The sequence below is a fragment of the Pogona vitticeps genome, chromosome 4, assembly GCF_051106095.1.
Source record: "Pogona vitticeps strain Pit_001003342236 chromosome 4, PviZW2.1, whole genome shotgun sequence".
NCBI lineage: Eukaryota > Metazoa > Chordata > Lepidosauria > Squamata > Agamidae > Pogona > Pogona vitticeps.
The window spans coordinates 197,476,510-197,485,864 of NC_135786.1; the positions used below are offsets into that span (position 1 = coordinate 197,476,510).

Below are 9,355 nucleotides of genomic sequence, written 5' to 3' on the forward strand. Positions count from 1 at the left end.
TGATCAACCTAGAGACATAAGAACATAAGAACAGTCCTGCTGGATCAGGCCAAGGCCCCATCTAGTCCAGCTTCGTGTATCTCACAGTGTCCCCACCAGATGCCTCTGGAAGCACAGGAGACAACTGGATACATGTCTATTGACACCCCTCCCCTGCATCTGGCACTTTGAAGTACCTTCCTTTTAACCCTGGAGATTATACATCCCCACCATGGTTTGTAACCTGTGATGGATTTTTCTTCAGAAATCTGTCCAATCCCCTTTTAAAGGCATCTAGGCCAGATACTATCACCACATCCTGTGGCAAGGAATTCCACAGACTAGCAACACAAAACTGTGCAGAAAAGTTAGGCAGTTTTGCTTTCACCTGTATAGTCTATTTACATTCATTTTCCTTCCCCATTCTTTGCTACAGATTCCAGTAGCTTCTCATTTGAGTTCAGATGAATCCTGTCTAATTAGCAGGACTGAATTCCCTAATTCCAGTTCAAAGAGAAAACACTGTTGAAAGGTCCTCTTTTCTCAGCACTTGCCATATTCTTCCCGCATCCTAAATTCAAGAGATTGTAACAATTTCCTTCTAATTCATCGGCATGTCCTTTGCTTTTCCATCTGAAGTTACAAGTCCATCGCCATGTCTGACCACTGTTTAGCTGCAAGATACTAAAAATCACAAGAGTACTGCTGTCTTCTCAGATTTTGAAAATCTTCCCCTTTCTAGCAAATTCAAATATCAGCATGGCCTGTGTGCTTACATTTATCATACACATATCAAGGTAATTTCTCCCTTTTTACCACTCCCATTCCCACAAATTCTTCACAGCCTACTGCAATCTTCCAGTAACAGAAGGACCCCCTGAAGACAGATTGCTTCTTCACAGCTTAGAAGACTTTTAAAGAGGTGGAAAGCAGCAATTCTCTAGTAACAAATAAGAAACAACTTACGAAAAGGTTTCGAGCTGTAATCCTAGACACATCATTTGGTGATGATTGGAGGGACAGCATTTTTTGTGGTTGCTCCCAGTCTAAAGTGTGCACCCTGCCAGCACCCCCTCCCTCAGGACCATCCCATGGCAATAACTCCATGGGTGCCAGTTCAACACCTTAGTTCAGAACAGCTTTTATTAGCGGTACAGCATCACTTCCCCCTGCCCATCTCGTAGGGCAGAATTATAGTCTCTAAACCCTTGAGTGCCACTTGCCACAGTTAATTTCAATAGGGTTCTCCAGAGCTGAGGTCCTAGAAGGCAGGAAGAGGAGAAGAGCTTAGGTGCAGGAAGCACCCCTTTTAGTGAAGGCTTGATGAGCAGAAGACATCAGACTCTGCAGCTGTCTCTACCCATTCCCTCCCTCAGCCTACATGTCACTTGCCTCTCCAGGGCTGCAGTGGTTACCAGGCTAACATAGTTTTGTCCAAGGATGTGGCTGGAGTATCTGGTGTCTGATTTCTGTTGCAAGAAAGCAAACAAACTAAACAGCTTCCAATGTTCTCTTCTCTTGCATCATCCTATAAATCCTCTTCTTTGGAGATAGGTGATCACCTTTCCCAGTCCTGCTACTTTATTCTCCTTGACCCTGTCTCCTCCAACTGTTTCTCATCAAGGAACTCTCTCTCCTTCAGCTGCATCATCATGATCCTGATAAACCTTACCCTCCCACTGGCCTGTTCCAGAGAAAACATACCCTCCTCCTAGCTGCCTAATGCTTATGTGCTGGGGCTAGGTGGCGTGTTAGGGGTTCATACCTGCACCCCACACAAAGGAATGATTCATCTCAAAGAGGCTAGCTTGGCTCTCCTCATACAGTTCTTCCACCTTTGATGGTCCTTACCTGGATGAACTTGCAATGTTGGTGTTTTTAGGGTATGGGAGCATATTTTTTAAAATCAGGTATTCTAAATTTATTTTAATTTGCTTTAACTAATGAAGTTTTCAACAATGTTTAGCTTTAATCATATTTTAATATTAGTATTCATATTAACTTAGTATTAATTTAATATTAATTTATTGTGCTTTCGAACATCTATTTGTTTAGTTTTTTTATGCCACCTTTAGTCCCTTCCCTAGGAGAAGGGAAGGATATATATAAAGCAAGCAAATAAGTAAATTAAACAGGACTTGCTTGGGAGTAAAGATGTTGAAATCTTTCTTGTAAGTTCACTAAAGATAGAAGTTTGGTCTTTGTGGTTTGTGATTTTGCTCTGATTTGGAATTTTAATGAAATAAAAGCAGTTGCAATAGGAGCTGGATAGATGACAGATAGAAGAAGAAAGCAATTCAGAAGTCTGAAAGGATTGCTTGCAATTAACCGTTTTTTGAAAGCCAAATATCTGTTGCCAAAATGCTACACTAGACAGACACTGGGATGGGAAATGTTTGTTTTTCTCACTACAATAGAAAAGATTCTGAGAATTGTCATAGCCCTGCCCCATATTTATCATGCCTGATCAAACCAATGAGCAATAGTTAGTCATTTCATGTAACACAGTTGATCAATATCCTACTCAAGAAGTCATGACCTCTTTTAAGGTTTTGACAATATTTTAGGATGCTTCATTTGCTCAAATTTGTTAGCAGTTGTTTATCAAAACTTTGTTCATGCAGAGGAAATGTAAACTTCAATAATACTGCTTGGACTGCTGTTTCCTTCATTTTATCTACACCACAACCAGGATAATATCCTTTTATTGCCACATGTTGCCATATATCGGATCTTTCCAGCATCAGAATGTCATGCTTGTCTTCCTTCTTTCTGGCCATTTCCACATATGTGTTTTTATAACATGAATAGGAAAATGTCATCTGAATTAAACAAGATGTTGAACCTTATGCCTGAAAGAGTTTAACAATGCAGTTGTATATATGTCTATTCAGAAGCAAATTCTATCATGTATTTACTCCAGAGCAAGAGTGCATAGGATTGCAGATGACCTGATGCGTATGTGATCTAGAAGTAAATTCCACAAAATTCAGTACAAGTTAGTCCTGCTTCTTTTAAATTAATGTAGGGTTTGTTCTTGGCTTCAAAAGCAACAAAGTTACACCCTCAGATCTTAAGTGAGAGAAATCCCATTTTTGTGTAGATATTGTAATAGTTTCTGACCACCTTTGTCCTATAATTGGAATGTAAAAAAATGCACTCCAGAGGATAGACTGACTACTCCTGATGGCTTCCATTGTGTTCATATGATGATATCTTACCATATCATGCCAAGTTGGTCTACAGTATTATTATGTAGGCATCCTTCAGTCTCGAGAGACTGGTAATGTGCTCTGAATAGAGGTCTTGGAACAGCATCTAGTGTGGCTGAGAAGGCCAATTCGAGAGTGACAATCCCTTCCACACTGGAGACAAATACAAATCCCTGTTCAGATTTTGCTGGTTTCGGGACTGCCTCTTCTACTTATGCAGAAATGACAAGAATGTAGCAAAACGGATAACTTCAGCCTAAGGTTACACAGCTTGCATCAAGTTCCATGAATCCTATGCTTTTGCTGCATGGAATTATTTTTGAATTAGAATTTTGACATGAAACAGCATTGCTTAGTTGTTGCTTTTTAATAGTGTGGCTGAATTACTACATTAAGGGAAGGATACCTGTCCAAAAAAATAAGGCGGTTGCCATTTTTGCAATGTAAAAAACATGTGGCTCAGAATACCAGCTCATGCTCAGTCTTCACGGCTGAATGGTTTGGAAAGTTGCAAAACTCAGTGAGCATGAAAATTCTGTCTCATAGCTGGGCAAGGCCAGTTACTTTACCCAGTTTGTAGTCTATTTGATTGTGGGGAAGGATAAGCAATTTAGGAATAACAGCTTATATATCTGTCTCCTGAACTGGACTGCTTGCAGACGGCCCTGTGAAAGAGAGAATTCCCATGTGGGAAAGAGAGCTCCGCCATGGAAGAAATGATGGTAAAAAGAAATGCCAGAACTGTCTAGGGTGACTGTTCTTTTGGTCTTAGATTTAACAAAACAGAATGTGAGCCATCTTTAAATGCCAATTGAAAACCTGGCTGTTTAAGCAAGCCTTTCCCTCCATCCACCATCTGAATTTTTGTTATCTTGTTCCTTTCTTCCATCTTGGATCATTGTTTACTTAATAATATATTGTTCTGATTTAAAATTGTTATATGATATGTTGTTAGCTGCCCAGTCTATATGACTAGATGGGCGGGCTATCTATAAATAAATAAATAAATAAATAAATAAATAAATAAATAAATAAATAAATAAATAAATAAATAAATAAATAAATAAATAAATAAATAAATAAATAAATAAATAAATAAATAAATAAATAAATATTATGTGTACAAAATAGGTAAATATAAGGATTGCTGAGGGGGAAAGTACTCAGAGTTCTGGCATGGGTACTTTCCTTATCATTAACCCAATATGTATCCACATAAACGTCTACTAGCTTCAACTGGAAGAGAGCTCATGTTTGGTGGCCCATACTCTTGTGAAGGGAGTTTAAAACAACAAGCATTCTAATCACCAAATCCTGTATGAATCCTTCATTGAGGGAGAGATGCAGCAGGAAAGGCAGACCAATTGTCATAAGATTTCTCTCCTTCCTATAGCTTCTAAGGGACGTGGTGGCGCTGTGGGCTAAACCGCAGAAGCCTGTGCTGCAGGGTCAGAAGACCAGCAGTCGTAAGATCGAATCCACGCGACGGAGTGAGCTCCCGTCATCGTCCCAGCTCCCGCCAACCTAGCGGTTCGAAAGCATGCAAATGCGAATAGATAAATAGGGACCACCTCGGTGGGAAGGTAACAGCGTTCCATGTCTAAGTCACACTAGCCATGTGACCACGGAAGATTGTCTTCGGACAAACGCTGGCTCTATGGCTTGGAAACAGAGATGAGCACCGCCCCCTAGAGTCGAACACGACTAGACAAAAAATTGTCAAGGGGAACCTTTACCTTTACCTATAGCTTCTCATGAAGCAATCCCTGCATCTCACATTGCTTTATATTTTAATTCCCCAAACTTTTCTTTGCCCTTTCATTTGTTTATGCAATTTATTTAATCAAATTAAGGGGGTTTAAGTAAAGGCAAGTTTATACAGGATAACAATGACAATATTTTAATAAGACACATATTGGAGGCAGTATCTAAATCTCCAAATAATTTATTTCTATTATATTTATACGTTTTCTGTGAGTTATTTTAGATAGAGACAGCTATCCATATTCAGCAATCAGATTAAATTTGGTGTGTGTGTGTGTTTGTTTGTTCTCCAGCAATATAGCTTGCCTCACTTTTTGAGAACAAAAGCCAGTATATATTTCATACTTTAATTTCATATTTTAAAGCAAAATCATATGGGAAAGAAATCCAGCTTTCAGAATCATTCTAACTTGTATTAATTATTTATATTCTACTCTATTAATTCAAAGTCTTTCAGACTGGTTTATAATTTTAAATTGGTTCTAAAACATGTCATAAAATGAAACAAAACAAAGATTTTAAAAACCTAAATATAATCAGTACAAACAAAGGAAAATCACAATTGGCTCTAGAAAAATGGGGGTGGGGTAACCTTAAAGTACAATTTTATGTATATTCAATTCTTAAAAGGAAAAACAAAACAAAACAAAAACTCTTCAGTTTATGAATGTAGGACATTGTGCTCCGTACCCACAAGTCAAAAAGCCAAGAAATGGCCCAGTATTGTTGCACAATAGCTTGGGTTTCCAGCAGGAAAAAAGATGTCAAGCTTTACATAGCAAACGGCAGCCTGAATGTTAACAATACCAATACCAGCAGTCAAGATGGTCTACAGGATACTCTCTTGTGCTCGCTACCATTCATAAAGTAACATCATGCAGGAAAAATTCCAGACGCTGACTCTTTTTTCATCCATTAACTACTTCTCACCCAAACACAAAGCAATTGTTAGGCCTGTTTTTCAACAAGGGTGAGGAGTTAAACGTTTACCTTCTGATCCTGACTGGCAAAGTCAAAGGTTCAAACTTACCCCTTCCTTAAGTTTTTTTGTTGCTGTTTAGAATGTTGGCTTGTCATTTATAAGAAAACCCAGAAAGCCTTTTTCTCCCTTTAAAATGGGTATTTTCAAAGTCAGTTTTAGAGCCATGGATGCCTGAATTCCTAAGACTAATCATTCTCTTTCAAGGTAAACAAGTTTGGACTTTTAGATGTATTTGATCTGTTTTAAATCTGCTGTAGTTGAAGCCTGCTTGCTTCTGCACAGGGTGCATGTGTGGTTAAAACAGAGATATTTTGAATAAAATCATAACTCAAAAACCAATTGCCCAAATGTCTCCAAATTTGGCACAGAGTAAGAGCAGGTTGTCTGCTACACCTGTACCAACTGCAGTGCTGATCTGAGGTCCAGTTAAACAATAATAACTTTTTGTTTGGGGCACCTCTAGGTTTTGAATTGGCTTATGGAATGCTGAATTGTGCTGTCACACAACATCTATTCACAAGCAAGCACTGTTCTGTTCAGTGGAACCAAATCCTGGGTAAGTATGTCATAAATTGTACTCTAAGTTTCCAGGAAGGGCTGCAAGATATGAAAGTTGTGGCATCAGAAAGCACTATATACATAGCCTGTGGAAAACTTAATGCAGTATTCTGCAGATGTGTTGGGATAGTCCATAGATTATGGTGCTTTAAGTTAAAACAGCTAGCAAAAGCACACCAGTACAGTGGACCCTTGACTTACAGACGGCTTGATTTACAGACTTTTCGAGTTACAGACTTCTCTGGCTGCAAAATTTAGATTCGACTTGCAGCCGGAGAATCGACCTACAGACCAGGAAAAAAAACCAAAATGGAACAAAAATAGAATAAAAACTGCCAGTTGTGGGATTAATCAGTTTTCAATGCATTGTAGGTCAATGGAGATTCGACCTACAGACTTTTCGACTTACAGCCACCGTTCCAATACGGATTAATTCCTTAAGTAGAGGGTCCACTGTAGCTACTTCCTGCCTTAGCTGTTATGAACTGGCAGGGCATGAATATGATGTGAGAGACATTCTCCCAGAATCAATGGAACCTATGAAATCACCAGTGATTCCATGAACCTACTCTAGTTGTGATTTACTACACTAAACAACAGGATTTCAGCCAGTCCTTTACAAAAAAAAAAAAAAAAAAAAAAGGAACATGTTTCCAGCTGTGGTTGCCACAGAAGAATGTTCTCCAGAAAAAAAGACTGTAATTTGGAGAAGAACTAGTAAGGAAGGCTTTAATACTCATGTAGCAGGTCCAAACCACACTGGATTTGTAATAACTATGAGCCTCATACTGTGTGAGGAAATGGATGATTAGCTAGTGCAGTTATTTTAAGACTACTGTGATGTCATGTTTTTGATCAATCCGATTTTGTAATCTTGCTAATGGGTAATTGGTTAATCCTGTTCTAACAGAAGATGCCGAAGAGGCTTCAGGGCTAGCTGCACGTGAAACACATCGCAGAAGTCCAAACAAGATCTCACAATAACATGGATAACTCTGACTAGCTTTGTGCCAGCTAAACCCACGCTTTTGCACCCGTCAAAACATTTGAAAAGTTGCATGCATGTCATTCCAGTTGACATCACAAAATCCAAGCTCATATGCCTGATATTTGTCCGAACCAGAAGCCTAATCTGACATAATGAAATAAAAACAATTTCCATTAATATGAAGCTGATATAGCTGGATTGGAATATGAGTTATCTTATCATTTTCTTTGTAATTGGGGGGTCTGGGCCAAAACTACACTCTGCAGAGAAAACAGATAGAATCCTCAATGACTCCTGGTAAACACATTATGCCAAGCTGTTCAGTGGTTCAAAATGGTGCCCAATTTGGTTTTTTTTTCTGTTCCAGTTTTCAGAAACTTACTGCTGTTTCAGGCTGTACCAGAATTTTTTTTTTCCAACCCTTTCCCCACCCTCCCTTGATCTTCCTTCAGCTGCTATCATGTCTTTGGAATTTTCCCTTTGTGCCTCTACATGCATCGGGAGAAGAAGACTGATTCCTTTTTCCCCCAAACCTGTATTTAAAATTACACATTCAAAGATACACATAAATACCTATTTTTAAAAAAATGAAAAGTGGAGGGGAGCAGGAGAGAAACATGATATTCCCCTCATGGGACATTGTGCTCATCCTCCGAAACATCCACAGTGATAGTGTGAATACCCACCTGGAATATCTGATTAAAATATAGAAAATAGTGTTGCAACTTGGATATTTGTTACCACTGGAGTTGCACCTGTTTGCAGCTAACCCAGAGCAAATACACTTTCCTCAGCTTGTGGCAATAATGTAGTTCCAGCCCTAGAATGCAGGAAGAAGCTTGAATGGCTCTCTTACCTTTCTCTCACAATTTTGCATTGGGTGTTCTAGCCCTGAAGTATTGTCGTATTTTAGGTTCCTTCACCTGTGGAAACCTTCTACTGTGGTATGTAAATTTCTTTCTCATTTATTTCTTCCCTTCAGGTACCTGCTTGATGGCATAGGATGGTTGTATTATATTGTTCTGCCTGTGGCTGGCAGATACTTGAACTGAGGAGTTATATTGGCCTATTTTCAATTATAAGGTTTTTTCAGCAGATCTTAATTCTGCCCTCTTCCTCACATAATTCACTTTCTGCATAAAATATTTGTTTGAAACATGCCTCTACATGCGAGACACATTCCAAAAGGAAAAAGAACACAAAACAAACCCCTGGTGACTGGTCTGAACAAAAATAATGTTTGATTTTGTGGGGTCAAGTAGTAAATTGGGTACAAGTAGGCACATGAAAAGAGTGTGAACGAAGGAAAAGCAGAAGAGAGGCTGGTCCAGAGAATATATCAAAAGCAGCTCTCTGGTAAAAAGACAAATTCTTTCATCATCTGAAGCAATAATTGGTTGCTCATGAATGACTCATCCAAGAATCTCATTCTAGTGACAATGTTACAATAGCATTGTTTTCACATCAGAGAGAAAGGTGGATATTTTGGAACGTGATAAAATGACTGTTACACATACTGATACCTTCTAATGAAATCAGATCTCAGATTGGGCTGGCTTTCCTAGTCTGTGAGAGGTTATGAGTAAGTGATGAAGCCAGCTCAATCAAAAGGAAATATTCTAATTGTTTATTGAAAGAAGCATATGTATCCTGTACGGTTCATTTTATCTTGTCCCACTTTTGCATTATGCAATGTGACACTATTAGTGATTCACATTGTCCCAAGGAGCCAGGAGGAGTCAGGACAGATTATGCTAATACAGAGATAATGCTGTGAAGATAAAAAGTCCATCAGTAATCTCAACCTGGATTAATAATGCAACCCTAAGGATGCCTTGTCTACTCAAAGGTAAGTACTCTTGAATTCAAATT

General features: G+C 38.7%; 1 long non-coding RNA gene across 1 annotated transcript in view; it reads left to right on the forward strand.

Moving 5' to 3' along the window:
* Window positions 1-8,478, forward strand: part of LOC140706942 (uncharacterized) — a 29,725-nt gene extending 21,247 nt beyond the window's left edge. The window contains exons 3-4 of the long non-coding RNA XR_012086882.2: window positions 6,401-6,493; window positions 7,406-8,478. This is a non-coding gene — a long non-coding RNA (uncharacterized LOC140706942). The remainder of the gene's footprint in view (window positions 1-6,400; window positions 6,494-7,405) is intronic.
* The last annotated feature ends 877 nt before the right edge of the window (window positions 8,479-9,355 follow it).